The 25,977-nt window shown below is 40.3% G+C and overlaps 1 protein-coding gene across 5 annotated transcripts in view; it reads right to left on the bottom strand.

The window, feature by feature from the left end:
* Positions 1 to 25,977, bottom strand: part of CYRIB (CYFIP related Rac1 interactor B) — an 88,065-nt gene that overhangs the window by 47,810 nt on the left and 14,278 nt on the right. Inside the window, exon 1 of one of the 5 annotated variants that reach the window (XM_054167158.1) lies at positions 19,787 to 19,976. The exons of 1 other annotated variant lie outside the window; for it this stretch is intronic. The gene's annotated coding sequence lies outside the window, so the exon portion shown is untranslated. Of the gene's footprint in view, positions 1 to 19,130; positions 19,239 to 19,786; positions 19,977 to 25,977 lie in introns of those variants that run through there. 3 more of the 5 variants (XM_054167161.1, XM_054167157.1, XM_054167160.1) reach the window with 3 other exon arrangements.

Genomic DNA, 25,977 nt, shown 5'->3' with positions numbered 1-25,977 from the left:
CAACCAAGTCAACCTCATAAGCAATGCAGAGCCCCTTTGGCTGTTCAAGAGGCTTTCAGTAGCCTTTTGTCTTTCAGTAAAAATTAACCTGGCTTTCAAAGATTTAATAATAGGAAAAATATTAACTTATCCAATGTCTTTTCACCAAAATCTAAAAATGGATGTTGGTATTCTGCTCCACCACATCCTATATTTTTGTGGAAAGTCAAGTTATTTTGTTAAAAAATACAAGTATCAGGAAAAATAGCATTAAAAGAACCTAAAATGACCATTTTTGCTTGGATATATGTTCATTCAATGTACAGTTGCACAGAAACTAAAGGAGTCCACAGGTAATTAGTAACCTTGCTTCTATCTTATAAATGTGTAATATTAGGAGTCATTCAGCTACAGAATCTCAGTCTAATCCTGTAGCACCTAGAGAAACTACACATGTAATCCTCATTTTTAACTACAGTCTTCCTATTTGCTTTCAAGTATTTAGCATTGCTGTATCCCAGTTTATCTCTAATGAGGCAAAACATACAACACTAAGCATAGCAGACCTTACGACAGGTCTATAATCTTTGAATTCTGCTACAGCAAGTGTTGGTAAGAACAGCATTGGATCAATCTTGAAAGGGTGAAAATAACATTGAACTTACACTTTTTTTCATCTTAGAAGGTTCTCCTAAGTATAGAGGAGGCTGTTTAGTGACCCTTAAGGCAGCCAGTGAGAATACACTGGAAGCACACATGGGAAATACTTCTGAAATCTCTGCATTACTTCACACTACAAACAGAAGTTGCTGAAGCAATACAGAACAAAAAAAAAAAAATTAATAAAAATCAGACAATGTGTTCCCATCTGGCAAAGCTATTAAACTTTCATGTGTCAACCTGAAAAATAAGGAAATTAATGTCTTACTGCTGAAAACTTAAGCTTCTTAGGCCTTTCAGATAGTAAGAAGTTAACTAATCACTTGAGACAGTCCAGTCTAATCCTGGATATAACAAGCAGTAACTTCAGTATGTAAATTACAGCTCTGCCCATAAAAATCTTCCATTAAAACTACTCTGAGTCTTAAAAAACCCAAGCATGCAGGTGCTCCAAACTGCTGATAGCCACCCTTGCACAGAGATTACAACTAAATGTAAATTAAAAAGATGCATATGCTAAATACAACATGCTTAAGAAAAGAAACAAAACCCACCAAAAACAACAACAAAACAAACCATAAAAAAATAAGATTTGAAAAAAATAATAAATCAATGAACAAACCAAATTTCATCCAGGGCAACCAACTGCAACACTTATTACAGAGGAGTGTCGTAAGGCACCCTTTAGTTGGACTATAAGTAAGAAAACAAACATACTTACACTCATTTTTCATCTTAGAAGGTTATCCTAATGAAAGTGTACAATTTTCATTCTACTAGGTGTACTCAAATAAAATTCATAGAAAAAATGCTCCCATGGGAAAACCTTAAGGTTCAGACATAAATTCATGGTCTTGATGATGCAGTTACTCAAACCACTGACAAAAGCAACAAATTCTGTTTTATCTCATATACCAGAAGTCTGAAGAATAAACCATCCCTGGAAAAGTGCAATCAGCTTCTTGGTTTGTTGGTCAGCCAGAGTGCTCTCCAAAATCATGAGCATCAGGCTTATGAAACAGAGAGGGCATACAATAAAAGAGAAGTTACTGAGTAGACCATGAGAAAGTAGAAAAAGAGCTTTCTCAAGAAACTAGGTAGGGAAATGTGGTGGGCCGACCATGGCTGGATGCCAGGCGTCCACCACAGCCACTCTATCACTCTTCCTCCTCCACTAACAAGGGAAAGTAAATAGAATAGAATTCACCAGGTTGGAAAAGACCTTTGAGATCATCGAGTCCAACCTACCATGCAACACTATCTAATCAACTAAACCATGGCACCAAGCACCCCATCCAGTCTCTTCCTAAACACCTCCAGTGACGCAATGAAAGGCTCAAGGTCAAGATAAGGGCAGGGAGACATCACTCATCAATTGCTGTCACAGGTAAACCAGAACTGATTTGGTGCAATTACCTTAATTTATTACCAATCAAATCAGAGTAGGATAATGACAAATAAACCCAAATGTTAAGATGCTTCCCACCCACTGTTTCCTTATTCATGGGCTCCTCAGTTCTCTCCTACCCTAGCAGCACAATGGGACAGAGTTAGGGGTTGCTGTCAGTTTATCACCCATGGTCTCTGCTACTCCCTCCTTACTATTCCCCTGCTACAAAGTGGAGTACCTCCCACACAGGACAGCCCTCCACAAACTTCTCCCACAGGCTGCAATTCTTCCCGAACTGCTCCACCATGGGCCCTTTCCATGGAGTTTCAAAGCCACTACAAAGATAAGCCTTCTGATTTTCTTTAAACAAAACAGCTTGTCAGAACTACCCGGGGATGCTAGTACATGTCTTGAGTTTGCTTTGAGGGAACAGGTTAGTAAAACAAGGTCTTTAAAGACGGCCACAGTGCAGAGACAAGTCACATCTGGAAGAGATTTCTGAAATAAGTGCAACGTCAGTTTAAAACAAAACTGAGCGCAAAAGAAAGTGTCATTTTAACTCCTTGGTAGGTCTTATGTCTAACATGAAGTCAGCAAAATCTTAAAATACTCCACTAACTGCCAGCACTATGTATGCTACAGTTTCCCAGGCTACTTTCACTAGCAGCAGTGTGTCACAAGAAAATAACATGCATAATCAGTATCTAAGGGAGAGATAAGTTCCATCTTTCCTCAACAGCAAGTTAGTGATTGCCTTCTGATGACATTCAGATTAGGACAAATTGTTCATAGTTTTTAGCTATGTAAAAAGTTAAACTCCTTTCAGTTTTTTCTGCTTGAGCAGGTTCAACTATATGCCCATGAAACTACTCTTTTACTGACAGCTAAAGGAAGCTACTCTTCTGTGCCAGCATCCTGGCTGGGCCACTGGTAGTAGAAACCCACCTCTCTTTTGTTTTTCATCCCCCTAATTCTCATCCAGAGGCTCTAAACGACATAGTCGCTAACTGTAAGGCCTATACAATCAAACCTCTCCCTCACATATAGCATGACCGCTCCACCCCACCTGTACCTCCTGAACAGCCTATAACCCTCCATACCAGCCCTCTGGTGGGGGCACTCATTCCACCAAGTCTCACTAACATCAATGACAACACAGCTCTGGGACTGACCAAGGCTTCCAGCCAAAGGCATTTGCAACCAGAGCACCTCATAGCACTGCCTCATGGAAAAGGCAATGGTTGAGCAATCAGTGCTGGGCTGGGAACATGGGAGGGTTTGGGAGGTGGTAGTAGAAGGTGTGGGGGGTTGAAGCATAGAGGCAGTGAGGTGGCAGAGGAAGAAGTAGTAGTCTAGTTAGAGGAGGTGGGGGTTCCAAAATATATTGTTTATTAAATAGCATATTAATGATACTTTTGGTCTTGTCTTCATGTGGCATGCTAAAGTACCCACAGGCTATTAACTTCAGGAAAAGGTGACGCCAAAAAAAAAAGAAAGAAGCTACAAATGTAATTCTACACAATTTTAATACAGTAATTCCTGTTTGGAACTAAAACAATCTGAACTATACCTGCTAGAAGGAGATTCCTGCTTTCACACAGCAAAATCCCTTTAAGTTCAGATTCATGCACACCAGTATCAATAGCCCAGGTTTTTATACTATTCTCATAAAGGAAAGAAAAGCAATACTGGCACAGAAAAGTAACCACACAGTAAGTACAGCCTTGTCTTCACACAGAGTTGTATCATTCCATGCTAAATAAGACTAATACTGAATAACATTAAGTGCAGCTCTCTGGAAACTACAGCAGCTGCTGATCAGTAAGTACATTCTTCCTGCCCTTCTCTCCCCACGTTTTATTAAGACAGCAGGTTAACCTGTTTCTCCTGCTGTACAGAGCTCTGCGAACAGAGCATCACTGAAGCTTAATTCACCCTCAAAACTTGGAGTATGAGGTGCTAACTAGTAGAGTGATGCAAGTGATGGGTGTGTGACTAAGAGCCCCAAATCACCAGCTTTACAAAGTCACCTTCCACACAAAACAGTGATAAATGAATAACCCATTTAACACCTTTAATTACAAAGTCTACTGCAGGAAGGACTATTTCAGAAGCAGCTCTCAAGGTATAGGATTTCCTATCCAGTGTCCTACACAAGATCAGGAAACTAACTTCCCTTCACAATATCACAACTAGCTCACTTTAAATACATCGAATTTTAACAGATACAAGAATAAGCCCATGTTCTCATTTTCACAGAAGTTGATAAACTCAAGTCTCACTTAAAGCTGAATATCCTCTTTGTAACAGAAATGTTGAGTTTGGTTTTTTTGTTTTCCTGGGACATCTTTCTTTTACCTTTATACTTGATAAATTCTGGGGGCAAACCAAAGCACTAAACTTTGTCCACAGAAGTTAAAGGATCACAGAAGTTAAAGGATCTTGACACTGAACATATACTGTTACCCAGTACACTTAGATTCACTGAATGCAGGTGGGTGTTTTCTGGCAAGGAATCAACAGCTGAAATTAATCACAAGTGCTCACCTAGTCCAACAGGTGGTAATTAGGGAAACATCCTCTGGGCCACTTTAAAGGTAGTGAGTGCAGATGGGGCCTGAACTAGAAGCTGTTATCTTCATGTCTGATAGCTATGCACAGCTTCAGCCTTTCAACCAAGACTGACACCAAGTGCCACTGTCCAATTAGGTGCAGAGAAAACACCCTGATTTGACACTTATTGCCTCATAACTGAGTGCCAACTTCAATCACTATGAAGAAAAGCTCATCATTACCTCTCCACCTGTTCTATATAATTTATTTCCTTAAAACCAAATTATCTCGATTTTCAGGTTAGTGTCCTACCTTTGCACTCCCAGATTTTCAATCCCTTTAAACACTAGCTTGGTTTATGACCACATTTTACAGAAAGCAGGCATGTATATTAATTTAATAGCCAACAACCCAAGGTGAACCATTTTCCAAAATCCATACAGATATAATCCCTGCAAATGAGGAGGAAAAGGTGATGATGGTATAGTGGGGGTTTCCTTTCACTGATTTTTATGGCTTCAAGATGTTAAAAAGTTTCATGGATTTTCTGTAATCCTTTGCTAAAGTTTAGGGCCCTGAATGACCATACTCTTTGAGAGTGTTGTCTGAACAGATCATTAAGCCTATATTATGCACCTTTAATAAAGCCTATCTTGTGCCACCTGGTCTCCTCCCATCTCTGCTTTCCTGAAAGTCTCCCCTTCTTCACTTAACCTATGACTGGAGTTGTAGGTTTCTCAATCAGCACAACAGATTATGTGTAAACACAGTACAGAAGTCCTGGATTAGCCATCAATCACATCAGAACCTTTTTGCTCCTACCCCAAAAGTACAGGAAATTTCCACCCTCCTCAGCTGTAATAAATGTCAGGAGACCTGTTTTTATGGTTGTACAAATCTTACCCCTGGCTCTGAGGGACCACCAGTGACAATATTTGGGATAAGCATTGGGTTTATGGGGTTTGTTGTTGGGGTTGTTGGGTTTTGTTTGCTTGTCTTTTAAAACCATCCTTCAATACACTGTCCATATCCCAAATCTCGAGACAAATAAAATTAGGTATCATTCCTATGACTATGGAAAGTCCATTCAGCACTAACTGTATAGTAAATGGAATAAAAGACAAAAATGTTTGCCTGCTATATCTGCTTTTCCTTAGCTAGCACATTATTTTTAGACACAATGTTACCATAAAACAAGCTTAGTATTGGTGTTTGCCACTCTGGCTTCTATATTTGTACTGAGTACATATTCATTTGAAATCAGCAGACACCAGGAATCATCATACTCAGATCTGTAAGTGACAAAACAGTAAGTATCTCTAAAAATGGACAGAATTATTGTCTTCCTTTCCACACTTCACTTGTTTGCACGCCAGCGTCAGCAAACCTGAATCCACCACCTCAAGTCTCCCACGTCATACCAACCAGGATACATATGTTGTTCCCACATCCTAATAAAAGAAGGAGGGGGGAAGGGGGGCTGAATGAGACTGGACTCTCCTTTGGATTATTTAAATTAGGGAGTTGGTGTTTTCTTTGTTTTATTTACATACAAGACACCATTAACCACAATGTCTTTTTCATAAGGCCAAGAACATTCACACATGCTATGCTTTTCTTATTTTCCATGTACAGTGGTTCCACATTTATTTAGTAACAATACCAAGCCCTCTGCAAAGGTTCAGAACAGAACAGCCTACACTTCGTGTTTCCTTCCTTCTGCAAGGTTGAGTCACATCCTTAGGTCTCCTTTTAGAAAAGTACCAAACCATGTTAGAAGAGGGAAAAAAAAAAACAAGAAAAGAAAAGAAAAGAAAAAATGTAATGGAGAAGCCTCGAACTTGAGAACACACAGCACTGACACAGGCCACAGTTCAATCCCTTGGCTCATTTTCTGCAGTGACATAGACAAGAGAACTGCACACCTTTTTTTCCCCTCTTAGAAGCAAAATCGGGTCCTCTTCACAGCCAGACAACTTTGTCAAAGGATTTCAGAGATAAATGAATAGCTTTAACATTTATGAGTGAATTGCTGCTAACAAATTCCTTGGAATTACTGTATTTAAAAGAGAAAAAAAAAAATCATCCTTCTGCCTTTCTAAAGAGTTGCGTTCAGTATAGAATCAAGATCTGTATTTCTTTCCTTTGGTCTCTTTAGCACTTCAAATAAAATGAAGCTTTTATCCCATTACACTTAAAGCCATGACTACAGCAGTTCTTGCTTTATTTCCTCTATTCTACCAAAATGAACACTGCTGAGTTGAATATTGGTAAGTTCCCTGGTTAAAACTACTGTAACCCCACAAAATATCTTTTTGAAATCTGGACCAGTTTTCTCAAGCCTGGTTTTGCACAGCCCTGGCAGTACACAGGCCAGGGCAAACAAAACTTTTAACTTAAAACAACTAAGTTCAAGCTTTAGATAGCTAGTTCTATTTATGTAATGTACTACTGCAGTTTATTCTCACCATCTATACTACACACTTGCATGACCAGAACAATTCAGCAATTTGGTTTAGAGCACCTCAATCCACAAAGTCAACAAGATAACATCCCAGATGAGCTGGTACAGTTGTTTTTTGGCAGTGCAACTTTGAACCACATACTCTATCAGATTCTGAAACAAACTACTGCTCACATATCACAGAGTATTTAATATTGTGTTTAAATACATATTTTATACTGATATATTATACACAGTATGTTTTTATATCTATTACACATTAGATTGTGCATTACTATCCAACCCCTGCACTGAGTCAGGAGCTGGGCAACGAGACAAATGTAAATGTAATAATTTTCTCATCAACATCATAACAGGGAATCAGTTCTGCCTGCTTATCAGGCAAATAGATTAAACAACACATTTACATCCTTGCTCCTCTGGATGGGCCAAAGACTGTTTGTCTTGACATGTACAATAGTTTTTTATAAACAGAGGTTTCGATAAAACTAATCTATCTAAGTCTACTGTAAAAGATGCAAATCTCATAAAGCATGAGACAGTTCTGGGACTGTAGCTTTCAAAAATATTTCCTAAAATCATTTATTTGAAGCCCAGACAGCTATTAAAATCACCCATGCAACACATTTAAAAACCATGACCATGCTATTTCTATTTAAACATTAAATCAGTGGCATTTTGCAAGGTACACAGAGTCAGTGATTTAGTGTAGGTGCTACAGCAAAGGAGGAACTAATTGCTAAATTTCCAGGCTGAGGACATGGCTACTGTGGCAGAGACAAACTTCCCCAAATGTCTGTCTTTTCATAATTAACCTACTAAATTGGGAGGACAGTGGGGGAAGGGAACCTGTATAAGACTAGATCGCCTCTTTCAAGCTTGCTCAGGAGAACCCACAAAAGCCCAGCCATATTTTCAGAATTACTCCCATATAATAAAGAAAGATAAGTCATCATAAAGTCTTGGGCAGTAATAGACAGCCAGAGTTGCATCTTTCAACAGGTATTTTCTGCAGCAACTAACACTACTCTTACTAGTTAGTGAAAAAACTGCTTGAAGATCAGTTGCACTGCAAAAGTGAGAATTTTATCCTTTTTCTCTAGAAGCACTGCTTTGAAAGTGTAAGAGCAGTGCTCATGGCTCTTCACAAAGAGTAAAGGTTTGCTTCTGCAATATAGACTTTAGTCAGACCCAAAAGGACTCTCTGCCAGAAAAACAGACTACAACAGGCACCCAGTACTGAGAAACCCTGAGAATCACAGCATAAAGGCAAAAAGCAAAAAAACAGGCAGCCATGTCCTGTTCAACAAGCCATCCTTGATTCCAAAGCACAATAGAAACAAAACCTGTCTCGACTTTCGACCCAACTCACATTCAGAGCCAAAAACCAGATCCTAATGAGCATGTTTCCAGGATCCCTGAACCTGCTCAGAGGACGGGGGTAGGGGGGGTGGTGGAAAAAGGCCACAAAAAACCAAGGAACCTTCGAAGACAAAACTCAAACCATTTCCTTTTTATGCAGTTCTAGCCTTCAACTTTGTAGAGGTCATTATAAGCACTACTGAAGCACTAGGATGCTATCTGTAGCAGTTATTCTCAATGTTTTTAGGGTTTTTTTAATGAGTATTTATCGGAAAACAAAGAAGTGTGGTTGGTCAACGTTAACAAAAACACAAAGAATGTTTACCTGTGTCAGATACTTCCTGTAGTACAAGCAAGAGGAGCTTTCTGTATAAATGCCAAATAAAAGAGGATTAGAAAGGATGGAGCAGTAAGGGTAAAACTATCTGATCAGGCATAAGACAAGAGCATGAACCCTACCCTTCAGTTACTTCTGTGACAGCGTTCACAGGCAGGACACAGCCTCCTCATTTCCGTTACAAGCCTATCCTGTAAAAGCAGTCTCAGCAATTTATGAAGCAGAGCACAGCTGACAGCAGTAAGGAAGAGATGATGTTACAAACAATAAATGGTTGATAAGAGAAAGAATACTTTTAGGAGGAGCCCTCCTTCAATGAAGGACAACAGACGAAGTATAGAAATCCATATCCTTGGAGCTCCTAAGGTAAGGAGAAAAAAGAATGCCTTAACTAAACCAGCTTTAAATCATGCAAAAAAAATTTACACAAGAGCACAAGTACTTTAAAGAATTACAGAGTTTAGAAAATATTTGGGCACCTCAATACAATAAAGACATTGAGGTGCTGGAGCAGGTGGCAAAGAAGAGCAACTAGGCAGGTTAAGGGCCCAGACAACAAGTCTTATAATGAGCAGTTGAGGGAACTGGGACTGTTTAGTTAGAGGGAGAGGAGGCTGAGGGGATACCTTACCAGACTCCACACCTGCGAGGACAATATAGAGAGATAGGTGCTTGTCTCTCTCGCAGGTAATTAGTGATAGAACAAGAGGGAATGGCCTCCAGCTGCACTAGGGTAGGTTTAATGTAGAGCTTAGGAAAAATGCCTCTGTAAGAGCAGTCGAGCATTGGAACAGGCTGTCCAGTGAGGCACTTTAGTCACTATCCCTAAAGGTTGTTTCAATGTGGTGCTCAGTGATAGAGTTTAGTGGCCAACATAGCAGAGTAGGGTTAATGGCTGGACCTGATCATGGGTCTTTTCTAGAAACTGAATGATTCTATGATTGAGACATATCTAACAGGGTTTTTACTCACTGTCTTCAATTTTTTTCTTTGAAATTTCAAAGGTGAGTTGTAAAACTAGCTCAGATCAAGACTGAACAGCCTTTGAAAAAAGATACAATTAAGAACCAATATCAGCTTATTTTTCTTATGATTATGTTATTTAAGAAATATTTGAACTGTTAATTCAAATCTTTGTTTGTTTTTACAACACATGATAAAATTGAAACACCCAATCATTTGCTGAAACCAGCATTTTACCAGGAGTAAAGTAAATACACTTGGTTGTGTTAGTTTGTTGGTTGTTTCATTTTTTTTTTTTTTTTTTTTTTTTTTGTCCTGACACAATGATTCAGAATCAGGAAATGTACCAATTCTAACAAAAGCAATTGTACTTTTCACTAAAAAAAAAAAGATACATATATTTGATTTTCACTTTTTGAGATGCAAAAAATACTAAGGCTGAAGACAAGATGTTTTCTGAGGAAGTTAAAGCTGTATAATTGTGGAAACTGAATTATTTGAAGTTAGCAAGTGACTTTTAGTTCTTTTTCTGAAACTAGTGCATATACGTCAACAACACAGCATTAAACAGCACTGAATCATTCTGGCAGTGCTATAAAGGAAAGACATTGTGAAAACTGAACTATACTGTACTTGCTAATTTTTATTTCCTGACAACTGTCAGCAGCAATGTGCCCTGATGAGAAATGTGCTTGCATGCTTGTCCCCTGGCTGAGAGGATCTGCCCTCAACACGTGAAACAATAGCATAAGCAAAGCTTGTATCATTGGTATACTAAAATAGAGGCTTGGAAATCACTTACAGATGTATATGCACACAGGTATCAAAATCTATACACAGAGAATAACTGTAAGATACAAACTATAGAACCTTACTGTGTTCTCATCTTCTGGAAACAGATGACTGTTTGTTTCTTGGTTTTTATTTTCTCTCCCCTACCCCACCCCCAGCTTTAAACAGTTTTATCATGACTGTACTTCCTTTTTCTTTTCATGATGCTACTCCCTGCTCTCTCCTGACTCACTCACACATAACTATGCTTCAGCATGTTGCACTTCTCGTTCTTTGATGAAGTGTCACTACAATTCTTACTTGAACTGAATACTTAAATTGCATAAATTCATCCCCAGAGGTAAAGGTGGGCAGAGCTGGCAGATCACATAACTAAACACACAAAAAACCTACATCAGACCAGTAAAACAGTACCTGAGGCTCTCACTGTTTAAAAACTTTGTGTCCTTTTCCACTTGAAAGTACCTTATTTGAACATTAATGTTTGTCACATACCTAGTATCACATCAGAAGCCAGCTGTGCCTCTAAGAAACCCAGAGTACCAATTGACTTCTCAGATCAAAAACACTTCAGTGATCATTTCCTTCCCTAAGAGGGGAGAAAAAAAATCTCTACCTTAATACCCAAAAAGAGATTTGCTACCAATGAATGCAAAGCTTTAAAGGTAATGCAAGTTTTCACCAAATTTTATCTACAGCAAAAGTTTTCCTAGTCCTGCTAGCTGCAAAGCTGATCAGCCAAATATTAACTGAACATAAGCCAACACAGTAGGCCTGGCAAGAAAAGGCAAAAAACCACAGCTCCATCAACAGAGGCTGCTGTTCTTTTCTTTACCCAAGAGTAAACACTCTTACTCTTTAGTTTCCTAACCAGTTTAAGACTCATTCATAATATTTCTCTTCACGAAGCTCCCCCCAAAAAATCTCATGAGCCGGGAAGAGGATTCAAACCCCTCAGAGAAATCCAACAAGAACAGAAAAGACTTTTTACCCTTCCTTCTAATGGCAGAAAAAAGACAACTTTATACTTCTTACATTGGTTGAAAAGGTTTCTCTTCTACAGAGAAACTTGAGAAGCCACAAGGCTCTACAAAACAGAGAGCTCATGGTTCCTCCTTACAGTGGCTGGAGTAGGACAGATATGTCCGATTAAACAGCTAAGCATAGTGATGTGGACAACTGAGAATCCCAAATGAAAAATAAAAATCAGTTCATTCTTCCTTCACCATAAAGGAGAGAAAGGAATTCATTGCCCACAAACTTGTTAGAGCTGTACCACCACTCCAACTTTTGGCCCTTTTAAGTTTGACCTTAAACCTGTGTGAATGAAGTACAGCGAAGGACCACATCAATACCAAAACGACAGAATGACCTTGACCACTGGCATGTTGTCCATTCCAGTTACGGGAGCTACATGTCCAAAGAGATCACAAACACACACAAAAAAACCACCAAAAAATTGTGAATATAATATTGGAATGGAATTACAGCATGAGAAAAGCAGCAAGTTTTATGGGGATGTGGCTGCAGTATGTAAACTAGGCTAAAAAGACCAAGGTTCCAGTTATTTCTAACGATGTAAAACTAGCTAACTTCTCTTCTTTGTGGCTTTACTCCTCATGAGTAAAATAGGAAACGAACCACTTCCTCATTTCATTAGACCATTCTGACAATAAATAACTGTACAAAAAGCAGCACTAGACTATCCAAGAGGAAATTAATGCACCACTGGAGCAATCTAGCAAGAGTATGGTACAGTAGTAAACAACAAAGAAAAACCACCAAGCACTCGTTCACTAAACTAGCACCAGCCATTCATTGTGAGGACAAAGCAAGGGTCCTAATGGAAGAAATGGCATACTCATGCATTCACTGTTGCTTTCCTCCCACAGTTTGTTGGTTGTTTGTTTTTTGGTTGTTTTTTTTGTTTGTTTGTTTTGTTTTGGGCACTGCTTCACAGCCTAACAGAAAAGATTAAGTAGAAACTCTTAACTGGGAGATGAGCCTAGCACATTTATCCTTATAGCTACATTGCAAATCACCACAATCAAAACTATTTGCTCACAATACCCATGTCTACCTCTTAGGTACACAATAAAATAAAGTGGTGAAGACATGAAGGCTACTAAAGGCAACGGACTAAACTCAATGTTTATTTTAGTGTAGTCCCTTTCTTACAGCTTTTCTAACTCTACTCTTAACATCTTGAGTTCCTTGTCTAACAGATCTGCCTTTACAAAATCCCAACTCCTCTCACACTTCTGCCTAACCATGTCCCTGTCAGCTCTCTTTTCTATATTTGTCCAGGAAAAACCCATTTCCCTTGATGTCCTCAAGATGCTGGGTGAGAGGCAACATCACACCCACACACTCCCTCATTACCTGACCAATAAGATCCACACAGCCAACAAACGTCCAAAACAACCTCTCTGCACATTTTTTAACAACTAGTCCTCAATTCAGTCCCAGATTCTAATTAATATTCTTGCCTATTTTCAGCTCAAGGTAAGCATCTCAAGCTTCTAGTTAATTGCCATGACTCCTCACCTCAGCTGTCATCTCCATCCAAACCTGTTCCGTCTCCCACACTGCCTGGCTGGATACATGTTTATTAGAGCATGAGTTTTCATAGGACTGTAATGGGGTCAAATTGAGGCCCATTCTGGACTAGAAACAAGGAGAGAAGCAAAGCAAAAAGCATAAGCCCTGTGAAAATACTCCACTGTAAAGCCGAGACATACTAGAGCTATTTGAAGAGCTGTCAAATTTTTAAGACTACAGTTACAACATCTGTTCCCAAGTCTCACTTTTGGCAGCTACTGAAGTAGTTTGACTGAAATTCCTTTGAAAATATGACACAATATTAACATCAATATTATATAACATTATTTGCTCTAAGTATTAGGTCTTAATCAATAGTCTCCCACAATGATATTTACTAGACTTTACTGCCACTCTCACCCGTACTAAGCTTCCTACCAGGACACGATTCTACCCTGTGTTTAAGAAGTCACAGTTACAGAAAACCAGATAGTTTCTCTGTAAGAAGTTTAAGCCCTGATAGAACTAGAAGCTTCAGAAAAGATTGGGTTTTGTTAGGCTAACTGAGAGCTCCTTTAAGATCATCCTTCCAAACTTCAAGCCAGGAGATACCAACTAGGTCATGTTACTCTGCTATTACTCTTGAGCAATTAATTCAGCTCTGAACTCTGAGATACGAAGGTAAAAACAGTGAAATAATTTAAAGCACTTTTTCAGTGTTTGGGAGAGTATGACTTTAACCAGTTGCACGTGGGAATAAGCAGCAAGTAATTTTCTACAAGATTTAGCCAGAGCAACAAGTTTCAAAACTACCATTACAATTCCATTAATTGCCTGTTCAGCTGACAAATCCAAATCTCCCCACATAAGACTACTACACACAAGCAGGAAATCTAAACTCTAACTCAATTAACTACTATCCCTACATAACGCTGTCTTGTGTGCGATTTTCATTGATACAGAAGGTCAGCAATTTTATCTTTGAGACAAAGCCTCGCAAAGTCCAGTGGTCACATACTGCACTTCCACCTTAAGAAGGAACAGTTTCAAATAACTTATCTCTCAGCACATCAAAAGTGCAAATATATACAAAAAGAAACTGTCTTTTCATGCCTGGAATGCACTTTGTCTGGAAAGTTTCACTTTGGGGAATACTAAACACTATAAAGTTTTGTTGTAAAGAAGTAAGAGCTGTGAACATATGCTTTATTAACACTTCTGGTTCTGCCCCACACCGCAAGACTAGAAGAGCTAGAATTTAGAAAGCTTTATTTTTTCTGTAGAAAGGTCAAACTGATTTGTGTATCAGAAGCGAAACAAGCACCTTTGTTGTTCAAAACACCTTTGTAGTCCAACACAAAAAGACAAGAATTCCTTTTCACTGTGAGGATGCTACCCTCAAGACTACTATTAAAAAAAATGAATGGAGAAACAGCAATCATCCAGTGACACACCTGAGTGGAAGCATACACAATTAAATCTAACTTTTGAAGTCATACAACTAATAAAGCCACTAGTCACAAAAACAGGGCTTTCCTGTCAGCTAATTTACAACTAGGGCACCTAGGAACTCATCTATTACCTTGCACAGTACACCAGAAAAAGTTACTTATGCTAACACTCCATTTAATTTAATCATCTAGTACTGAAGGAGAACCAGAATTGCCTCATGGCTGAATTTAAGAGTCTTTTGAACTACGTCAGTTAAACAGAATTTGCTCACAGACCAGCCTCCTGCTACCAGGGAACAGTTAAGCCCTGCAGTCTGAGTAAAAAGTGCTTTTAAAAATGTATCTAGGACAGCGTTCTGCTGCACTTTCTTTTATATAAAGTGATTATAAACTTTTTTTGCCTGGTGGTCACCAATTCAGGTAAAGTGTTTACCGATGGGAATCAGCCTTCCAGACAAACCTATTAACTGCCTACAGGATCAAGGTTTAGGTTTTGGTGTGGGTGGCAGACAGAAGGCCTGTTTTGCAAGGCACGTTATTTTTGTAGCTACAGCCACACCAAACTGCATGCACTCAATCTCACAAGCTAAGCTGTCCCAGACCCAATTATACTATTTGCACGGAGACCACCTGGGAATCTCAAGTGCTGTAGATATAAGCCAGAGAATCAGTCAAACACTTCGTAAACAGGGACACAAGCCATAGAGTATTTCCACTGAACAGGTATAAAAGAATAAAAATAGATCCTCTCATACCGACATTTTTAGAGGAAAATAGTTTTACAGACCTGAAGATTCTATGTAAGTACAGCCTCTTTGTTTCAGAGATATTTAGTCTCCAATTTTTTCTACAGTCCCACAACAATTTCATGCACTAGGAATAAAATGCTGGGCTTGGTCAGTCACACATCACTCCTCAAATGCAATACCAGAACTTTAAGCTAGGACAAATTAAACAGCAATCCTTCCTGATATGCACAAATTAAACAATACTTGTCTACATACTAGAAATTATTCTGCTAGGCACTGAAAAAGCAGTGTTAAAAGAACACTCAGAAAGAGTATGTCTGGTAACAAAAGTCCTTTTACAAATCAATTTTATGACCAGTATTAACACTTCCAGAGTTAATCAAAAGTAATTACTAAACATTGCACCAAGACCACCTGATTCTGCAGTGACAAGAAGACAGCAGTATGACCAGATGACAAAGGCTGCAACAGCTGTGAGTTCATAAGCCACATATACAGAGTCAGTCTTTACCTCGTAGCCACTACTGTCTTAACCACCCTGACATTCAAATTAGCCTAAGTGAAAGGCAAAAGAATGCACCATTTTCCTTGCACCCTTCAATGCGCTTTGTAACTAGCTTCACTATTACCACAGTGAAGGTATTCTCTGTACATCAGGCTTTCACACAACAGAGAAGACAAAATGCCTTTTCTAAAAAGAAGAATGCAATTAAAACCACAGGAGATGGGGAACACAGGAAAAAGTGCTGTAACTAAAAATACTTTCAGCTTTCCCTGGTCAATTCTAAAACTGCTCATTGTTTGTTGGTTTCTGTTCAGCTCTGCTATTTATATAATTGCAATGCACATACCTCCAGTAAGCACTGGAATTGCAAATGTAAAATAGCACCTATATAAGAGAGGCTATTACTCTCAGCAGATTTTACAGTTTGAAACACTCTGCCAGCTGCTTGTGGCACTCGAGAGAACATTCCTGAATCACAGAAAGGGGGAAACTGAGGTGAATTTATAAGAGATCCTGAATTAGAGGCAGAGAAGCCCCTGCCCTCATACAGATGAGGAAAAAAAGCAGACTTCTCTGTGTAGGGTAGTTAGAGGTGTCAAATCTTCCACAATCACATGAAAGAAACACTAATGCTCCCAACTAAAGTTTATATGTCTATAGAGTAATATTAAAGGGAAACTTACGAGGTATACAAGAGGACTATCCATTTATTTTAAAAGCTCTTGAAACATGCAAATGAATAGGAATAGGTGTTAAAAGGTGTGTGCAACTGGCCATCATTTACAGCTGGTAATATTTTAAGTAAATCTGACCCTACCTAAATGACACATTTATTTCAGGTGCCACAGCCAGTAAGCAGTGCAAATGCTGTACACAACTCTTTCCAATTAAAGCACAGCTTCTTTCACCCCAGTGACCCCAGTGCCCCAGGTCTCATCACCTCTGAAGCAAAGTCAATAGACTTCGAGGGATTCAGCTGGACCAAAATGACTACCAGGATGACTCTCTACATTCTGGTACAGGAGTGTGGTACTGACATTCAAACCTTGTGTGAATCCAGCATGTCCATTCAAGCAGCTCGCCTGTAGAACATTTGCTTGACAGCTGATAGTCCATGAGATGCAATTTGACAACACTCAAAGTATAAAAATATTTGAAAATATTTTGAAATGCTAAGTCTCATAAAATTGATTTACAATATACCTCAGGATAGCTAATGTTACCTTAGCAGACAGGAGTCCTAAAGCCTGTCTACATCAGTGACTAAAACACTTGGTATAATTACAAAAGAGCAAGCTTCTAGGAAGGACAAGCTATAGGTGATAAACTTGATTTACACTAGTGACATTATTCCTAAAACAAACAAAACCAAAAAAAACCCAAAACCACCAAACTTGACTGCTTAAACAAATTTGACTTTTTGCACATAAGATTTAATTTCACCTGTCTCTGCTACAGGGTATGCATCAGTTTCATTTGTGCCCCCCCCACAGCTGGCAGGCAACAACAACAACAAAAAGTACTGCAGGCTTATTGTGTATCTATAGTCTCCTAGATATATAGCAAGGGAGGAAAAAACCCTGCTATGTTTACTGTGCCTAAGCAGCTACAGAAAACCGAAGTGGCCCCTATGCATATGCTTTTCAAAATTACAGAGTCAATTTCTGTTACTGAATAATCAATAATTCAGTAGGTAGCAATACAACTATTCCCTACCCTTCCGTCTCTTCATGGTATTAATTCCGAGTGTCTAACAGGTTTCACCATTAGAAACTTGGTGACAGGTACCTTGAATTAAGTTACTGGTGTAACTATCTCTAAATTATTTTAGCTATTGCATTCAAATTTTTAAAAAATAATTACTCTGCTAAGACATTTAACTACTGAAAGACATAACAAAAAACTGTTTCCTTCTTTTACCCAGACATTAAGAGACCAGCGAAACTCAGAGAAGTTATGTACGCATGAACACAAACAGCTAACATCATGTTTCCACAGTCAGTGAGGTTCCTTCAGGAAGGGCTTCACATGAAGAGGCAGATAATTTCAGAAGACAATCTTTTCAATAATCCATCACCCCAGGTGGCTCCAGCTAAACTGCAAACAATGAAGAAAATCTAGAGCACCTAACAACAAATGAAAGTTGCGTAACAGACAAAATCAGATTCATTCCTTACTTTCATACAATCATGGTACTTCCTGACAGGGATATTTTTAAAAGAGATTTTGGTATTGCTTCTTTGTACAGCCCCTAGTCTCTGACAGTTAATACATGCAGTAAGAAAGCTGACACTTGCACTTGGATTAGTAAAAAATAAAAATCTACTCTTCTACTGAAAGCTTCTGTTTCAGCAGTGGAATACTCTGTCTGCCAGACCAAAACATCACCCATTCCTACTTTGTGGAATAACAGTATCTTTTTCACAAGGTTTAGGATTTTGTTCTTAAACCTGCCACACAGAACTGAAGATAACACCACACCTTGCTAAACAAATATCTGTCAGGTAGAGCCTTCTGTGCTTGGATTCACATTCCAACCTTGACAACAGTAAGCTCAGCCTAATTACTAAATGTCTTCTGTCCAATATCCCTTATCTGCTTCAACCTACTATAAAAATTCCTCATGAACTTAAAGTCCAAGCAACTAGAGCACAGGGAAAGAAAACTGTCAGTGGGGGGACGATGGGAGCAAAACAGACTTGGCAGTCTATAACAACAGAAACAGGAAAGAACACAGATTATTAGGTCAATGTAGAAAATGCTTTACTGGTTTGAGGATTAACATAAATGCTAATCAACACTTGTGTTTCTGTACTACATTACCAGAATCTCAAAAGGACAGACTTTAAATGTTAGTAAGACTCCACTATCACAGCAGGAAGACGGCTGTCTTACTGTCACTGACATTTAGATCCAGGATGCTAATGCATGGTCTCTAGATTTGTTTGGTATCTGAAATGTTTCTGTGAAGAAACTTCTTGTATTTTATTACCATGTAAGACACAATACTACATTAAAAAGTAGTAAGACAGAACTGAATTGTACCTGTCCTATTTTTTCAATCGTACAGAACAGCATTATGAATCAATGAAAATTTTGGTTTATCAGCTATTTAATAAATAGGAGAGAAACACCACCATACTGTTACAAGTTCTGAATTCACTTGAACCCCACCTGGAATTACAATGCCATCATAACAGCTATAGTTCTGTGTGCTATAGGATACAGCCTAAGTATGACAGATTTGCAGCATTTCTGTGTTCTGCTTAAATCACTGCATGCTTTAGTTAGTCTGAAAGACTGCAGGTGTTCCTTCAAGAGCTTTCCTCCTCCTGGTTAACTATTAACACTGTCAATCCATTTCTCCACATCCCGAAAAACTACCTGCATCCGGCCGAGCTGGGAGAGCAGGGCTACACCACACGAGGCAGGCTGAAGGCGCTCCTCAGACCACCCCCAGATACTGCCACAAGCCGGTCGAGCTGCAGTGGTCAGGGGAGTTGCCTGCACTTGCACCAGAGAGCAAACCGGATCCTCTGCCTTGGACCCGCTGCGGTGAGGGGAAGGACCCCGTCAGAGAGCAGGGAAAACCCAGAGGAGGGTTATTTAGCGCAGGGCAGGTCCCAGGCAATTAGCGTAGTTTCCTCAGGCGAGGGAGGCAGCAGCCGCTGCTTCTCCCTCTGGTCCCGAGGCAGAGGCCCCACCGGGGGGAGGACTGGCGGGCAGCCCCCTCTGCGCCCCGCAGGGTGCCCCGGGCTGAAAGGGGCTGGCGCTGCGGGGGCGAAGCGGCGGTGGGACAGTGAGGGCAGAAACGAGAAGTTACGGAGGACAGAGAGAAGGCGAGTTTGGCCCAGAGAGCTGGGCGAGCAACAGATGGGAACCAGGAAAGCTGGTGGGGGGGGAAGCCCCGTCCCCATTACAGACAGGCCGGACGGCAGCGGGAAGGGAATGGGGGTCGCGCCGCTAGGGCTGCGGGGAACGCGGGGGATGAAGCGAGGCGCCCCGCCCGGCCCCCCGCCCTCCACGCTGCTGACACTCACCGAGCCGCCCCGCGGACGGCGATGCGGACGGGAGTGGGAGCCGGAGCCGCCGCCTCCTCCCCCCGCTCGGCCGGAGGCAGCGACAAGAGCAGCGTGGCCGGAGCCCCGCGCAGGGGAGGGCGCGGATAGCGACAGCGCTGGAGCCGCCCGCACTGGGGGAGGGGGGAGGAGGGGGAGGGGAAACTGCTGCACAGCACCACGGGGAACCAGCCGTGCAGGCGGGCGTGCGATGACCCGGATGTACCGGCGGGGAAAGGGGGGGGAGTGTGGGGGGGCGGCCAGCAGGTGACTGCGCAAGCGCGCCAGGCGGTCGGCACACTGCGCATGCACCTGCTGCGACTCCGAGTGTCTCGGGCAGACACGGGGGAGCGAAACAGAGGCGGGCGGGCATGAGGCGGCGAGTGGGTCAAGCTCCTTAAAGGGGCCGCCCCGGGGCGGCCATCTTCCCGCAGCTGCCAGGCTGAGGGGCTGGCACCTTCCGCCGTTCCCTAGCCTCCACTACCATTTCGTTAAAGCTACTAACGACACTATGGATAGTTGTTTCAGGCAGTTTTGTTATTACGGCTTTTTGTTTGGTTCGTGGTTTCTTAGGTTTGATTCAGGGGCTTTAAATGTTTGCTCTAAGCAAAGCCAGAATGGGAATGAAAATAAGGCTTTTTCTATGAGAAAAGCTAGGTTGCTGGCTGAAAGTCGTGTGTAAATGCCTTCCCAGATAGATTATGCTCTAAGATACAAACGAAAAAAGTGGAAGGTTACATGGCTGTGTGAGCTCTGTGCCGCTGGAGCCTCTGGACGGGAAGAATGACCCCCTGGGTAAACACCTAACTGCCCTGCATCTCCACTACATGTAGAAGTCATGCAAAATGTCTGGGGAAACACAAAAAAACATTTCATGGACTTAATGATGAACTTTTCCTCTCCATGGCCACATCCTATTGATGAAGGTCACCTTTGCCTTGCCTGTATCACAACTGGATGGTCTTGCTATTTGTGTAGAGAAATTCGCCAAAGCAGAGGGATAGCACAAAAACCTTGTCTTGGGGCATGTTTCTTTAGTAAAATTACACATATATATGCAAATAGAAAGAAAAATTAAGACCTTTACACTTGCTTTTTACTTCGAGTTACCTGGAATCTAGAAAATAATTTTCAAAATGCTGCCAAAACGTCTCACCTGGCCTTCACCTTGAACGGTTCTTCTGAAGCTCAGGGATTGCTCACTGTGTTTGGTGAGGCTCTGCTAGGGGTGATTTAGAGAGAAGTGGGACAGATAGGCAGTAACAGTCTCCAACATATGAGCATTATCATTGGCAAAGGTGATCATTCAATCTGACAACAGCAAACCAACCACCTGAAAATCTAACCACTTGCTCTACTTTCTCTTCAGACGCCAAATACCAGTTTGCTAACTGACAAATATTAGTGAATACCAAGTCCCCACAAAACCACTTTGAGAAAGGATGAATATGGAAAGGACCTCAAGAGTTTTATTTATGTCAACATATTGATCTTCTTTTCATACCTGGATATATGTTGACTTAAACCAATAAACTTAGTTTATCATAATGTGGCAGGAATCGAGTTATATGGATTTGCTACACCAATAACTTTAAAGTATTCTAGATAAAAGAGTATCCTGGGACATAAAGAAAGCCATTTATGAGTACAGTTCAACAGAAAAATCTGCTTAATGAATTCAAAGGAAGTCACTGCACTTTAGTTTTGGTCCTAGGGTACTATTCTGCTGCCTTCACTGAAGTAAGGAAAAAGGAGTACTCAGGCAAGCCTTAGAGGCTTTTGGAGGTTAACATAGATTGGAGCAAATAGGTCCAAGAAGACAAGAAATCAGATTTTCACAGAAGCAACTTGGGCAGAGTGGCAGAAGAAAAGTCGCAGTTCTGTTTGTGTTTGATTTGTGTAAATGGCTGGGCTAAGCTAAGTGCTTGACATAACTTTTCACTTATGCTATGGAAAAGATTATTTGCAACTAGCAAATACAATTCTTGAACTGTAGATCAATGCACCTTCCTTCCTGAGATGAGGGCAGGTCATTACCACATCTCCTTTTCTGAACTACACACAGACCTTTTAAAGCCTGTGCGCCAGGCAGGAAGCAATCCAGGTCCCACTGAACTGAATTCAAGGGAATCAGAATCATGGTCTGAGTTTACACGTGGTCTTGAAGCAAACCTGGAGCTCTTCCTTCTCATACTACAGGACTTTGTCCTGTAACACACAGCTAAGGAAATCATAGAATCAACCTCAAGGATGAATGATTTTTTAAGGCTGATAACATTATAAACTGCTTGGGGCTTGGCTGGGTGGGGGGAGACAAAGCAAATTCCCTAAACCATAAGCAGAAAATTACATAAGCAGGTTTGTAGTAATATTTACGCTTTAGGGATCTCCGGAATTGTAAGGAACCCTTGATTTGGATCTTTCATCTTTCAGAAGTACAAGTAAGAATGCCCAGACCCGGAGCATCACCAGTGCTTTAACAGCAGCTGCATACTAAGACATTCACATCCTACATAATAATTGAAGCATAAAAAATTGCTGAAAATTATGGAAAATGTTGCATGACTAAAACCCCCACCCATAGCTCTGCCTTCATTTTTAGTTTCTTAATTGCTGCTTCTGAGTAGAAAATTATTTTACCAGGTTGTTACTGCAATAAATATAAAACACAAAATTAGAGATTATATTTGCCAGCAACTATAATAAAATAAAAGGTGTAATAGAACATAACTGTGCTTATGCTGCTAAATGCCTGTGGGTTGTTTTGTGTGTAGGAAAATTGCTGCCAGGTAGGTATAGCTGACACTTGGGAAAGAAACCAGGTCAGAGCATTTTCACAGAGTAAAGATTTTTAAGCTCCAAATGTACCGTTGGATGTATATGTACTATATGCATGTGCACACATACCAGCAACAAAAGATTATTTTATATATAGATGGTTAGACAGGTAAATAAAACCACAGAAGCAAACCCACCCTTAGGTGCCATACACAGTTACAATACTTGGCTACTTTTAAGCTAAATGGTAGCCCAGGGGAAAGAGTCAAAAGGAGAAAAGGCATTCGTCGTCATCCTCCCCCATTTGCACTCTGAAGGGACAATAAGGCACACTGTCCACTGACAACAGCCTTGTCTGTCTGGGGTAGGAGAACACCACTAGCTTTTCCATTACATGGATGAAAATAGAAAACAAGCATCCTATACACAAAAGATTATTTTTTGAAGGAAAAAAAAAAATAGAGAAGATTTCTAACAGCAGCATTTCAAGAATGGAAAAGAGAGGCAGCTCTGCAGAGGGTCCCCTTGCTACACTGTTGTGGTTCATGGCACCTTTCAGTTTGGATAAAGCTAACATCAGGTTTTGCCCTCCCCCTTCCAGATTTCTTCACCTTCTCAAGTGCATGGCTAGTAGATGAGGGATTACAGAAGCAGTCATATTCATGCTACAGTGTCCTTTAGGGCTTTCATTTTGTATAGTACAAATTCTCTGATACGGATGTAGCTCTTCAGAAATATAAACAGTTGCAACAAAAAATGGAATAATCTACATAAATTTCTAAAAGCACAGACAAAACAAAAAGCCAAGGTCAAATCATTGGATGCTTACAAGGATGCCTGAAGTGCACATTCAAGATACCATAATGCCAAATAATTGCAATGTTTTATACTTGTATGGAGACAAACACTCTCAATCTCAAAATGCCTTCCCCCCAAAAAAAGTCATTTTTATATTTGGAGCAAATAGGGAAACTGAGGTTCATCAGAAATTCATTCTTTTTACTGGTAAAGGTCTGTTGTCTCCTTATCCTGTGCCCAAGTCACTTTGTGACTATGTTAGTCCTCTCCTCTTCTGCCATTACAGAGTCTGAGATTATTTTCAGGTTGGCTCATATAGAATTGCTCCTTGCAAACAGTTAGCACAGCCTCTTCTGACGGGGAGCCTCAACCAATATATGCAGCATGCTCTCAACTAACAAACACTTCTTTAAGTCAAATGATGCAGGAAGGTTCAGTGTTGGACCATAATTAAAGATAATGACAATTTTACAATATAAAAATCTTTGGTTTACACATTTTACTGCCTTTCCTCAGAAGTACAACTGACCCGTGAGAAACAGGGAAGCAGAAAGAGGAATACGGAGAAAATGGCAGGTGCTAAGCCTGCACTAGAAAGAAGACTAAACCAGTAAGCATAAGGAAAGGTGCACAGAGAAACTGCAGCTGTTTTAATCATATTTCATCTATATTGCAAAACAGGAAGATAAATTAAGAGTAGTAGAGCTATTACAGAATAGAGTAGAACACAGGATTAGACACCGAGATCTTTAAGCTGCTTATTAAAGTCTGTGAAATACAGAATTTCCTCAGTGACCACCACATGAAGACCATTGCACGGACAAGTACCTTGAGCAACTGCAATGGTAAAACCTATGCTGCTAGCAAACAGGTGAGCTGGTGAGTGATAGAAGGGACCTGCTAAGTATACAAGATAATCCAGCCTTACCAAGGTCAGGAGGTAATGGCCACAGAGTGTGCTTCCAAATTTATGGCACTCAGGTAAGGAAAAACCCAAGGTTCACCTGTTCTCCAGGAGAGGTTTGCTCAGTGTAGTGGAACATCTATGATCACTTCAGCAGGTGTTGGGTCATCACCTCTGCTCAGATGAAGGGCACATCTCTCCAGCAAAGCTCCTAAATGTCACTGGATTTACTCACTCTGGATAGCAGTTACTGCCTTTAAGTAAGTCAGAGGAGGCTGTGAACTGGGGGGAGATGTGGAGTGGCAGATGTTTCACTTGACCTCCCATTAGCCTTTGGTCAAGGCAGTTTATTAAACAATGTAAACCACCAGGACCATGGTAGCAAATAAACCATATATCTGAACTGGGACTTGCTCCCAAGCCTCCTCCCCTCAAAGGAAAAGGAAAAAAAAAAAAAAAGAAGAAGAAAAAAGAAAGAGTTTCAGATCAATCAGCAGCGTAGTAATGGACAGAATCAATGTTTCAGAGAACAGTAGGAGCAGTATTTAAGAGGCCTAGACTGTTTCATTACTTGCTGGAAAAGAAACTACTTTGTATTTTTATTTTTTTTTTTTAGCAAACACAATTGTGAAGCCCAGATGGAAACAAATATTCATTGATTTAATTGAGAATTCTGCCTAATTCAGGAGCATGAGACTGGTATTTTACTTTGATCATATCCTTTGTAGTGATGTAATCATTGGAGGGTTTTGGTTTGGTTTGTTTTTTCCCCCCAAAGTGGGGGGAAACCCCTAGAATAATATTTGGCTCATAAGTGATTTTTGGGCTGTGTCTGGCATTGCCAGGGGACATTGTCAAGAGACCGTTTCACTTTGTCTCAGCTGTTCCTTTTGCTACAACAGTACTTAGTTTCCTCTTTAGATCACAGGGGATGTTGCAATCTTTTGGTGAGTAGGTAAGTTAGCTAATTAAAGTACCTCAGGGAAGGGCTCTGGAGAGTGTCAGTCTCAGGGGCCAGTTTCAAAATTCACTGAATGAACATGGACTTCATAGTACAACAGTGTTAAGTTAGTCTTACAACTGGGTGAGTGATGAGCAAGGACAAGAATCTCAGTCTGAATCCCAGGGGATGTGTTCCTCAATCTCTGGTAGCACAACTGCAAGCTGACGGTGCTCAGCACCCCACAGGGCAGCAGAGTCACTATTGCCACTATCCTGGCCTTGCAGAATTCAGTTTAGCTGATCAAAGCCTGGACTGGATTTGCAACATTCATTTGAAATAGTATAAACCAAATTGGTCTTTGTTTGTGATCTAAGTGATGATGAGTACAAGGATACTAAATAATGAGAGAAGACAATGATTTAGTTATTGGCTCACCAATTATAGCTACCTCTTTAAAATACCAGTGTTATAATACAATCAGCTGGCTTATCCCATTATGCTGTTAATTATGCAGTTCCATCAATATGCTCCAAAGAGCAGCAGACATTTAAAATAATTTTAGAGCACTCAATTCTGAATGTAAAGAATTTCAAAGAAACCCTATCTCCATTAGTACACACATTTTCATGTAAACCACTCAGTGTCCTGTGAAGTGGGTAGGTAGCACTTTGTGAGATGAGAAATTCCTAGGCACCCATCACCTGCACAGTAGATATATTTGGTTTCTGAAGTAAATTCTTGTAGTAATTC

This window comes from Dryobates pubescens, chromosome 14 (assembly GCF_014839835.1).
Source record: "Dryobates pubescens isolate bDryPub1 chromosome 14, bDryPub1.pri, whole genome shotgun sequence".
NCBI classification, from domain to species: domain Eukaryota; kingdom Metazoa; phylum Chordata; class Aves; order Piciformes; family Picidae; genus Dryobates; species Dryobates pubescens.
This window is presented reverse-complemented; position numbering and strand designations above follow the sequence as displayed.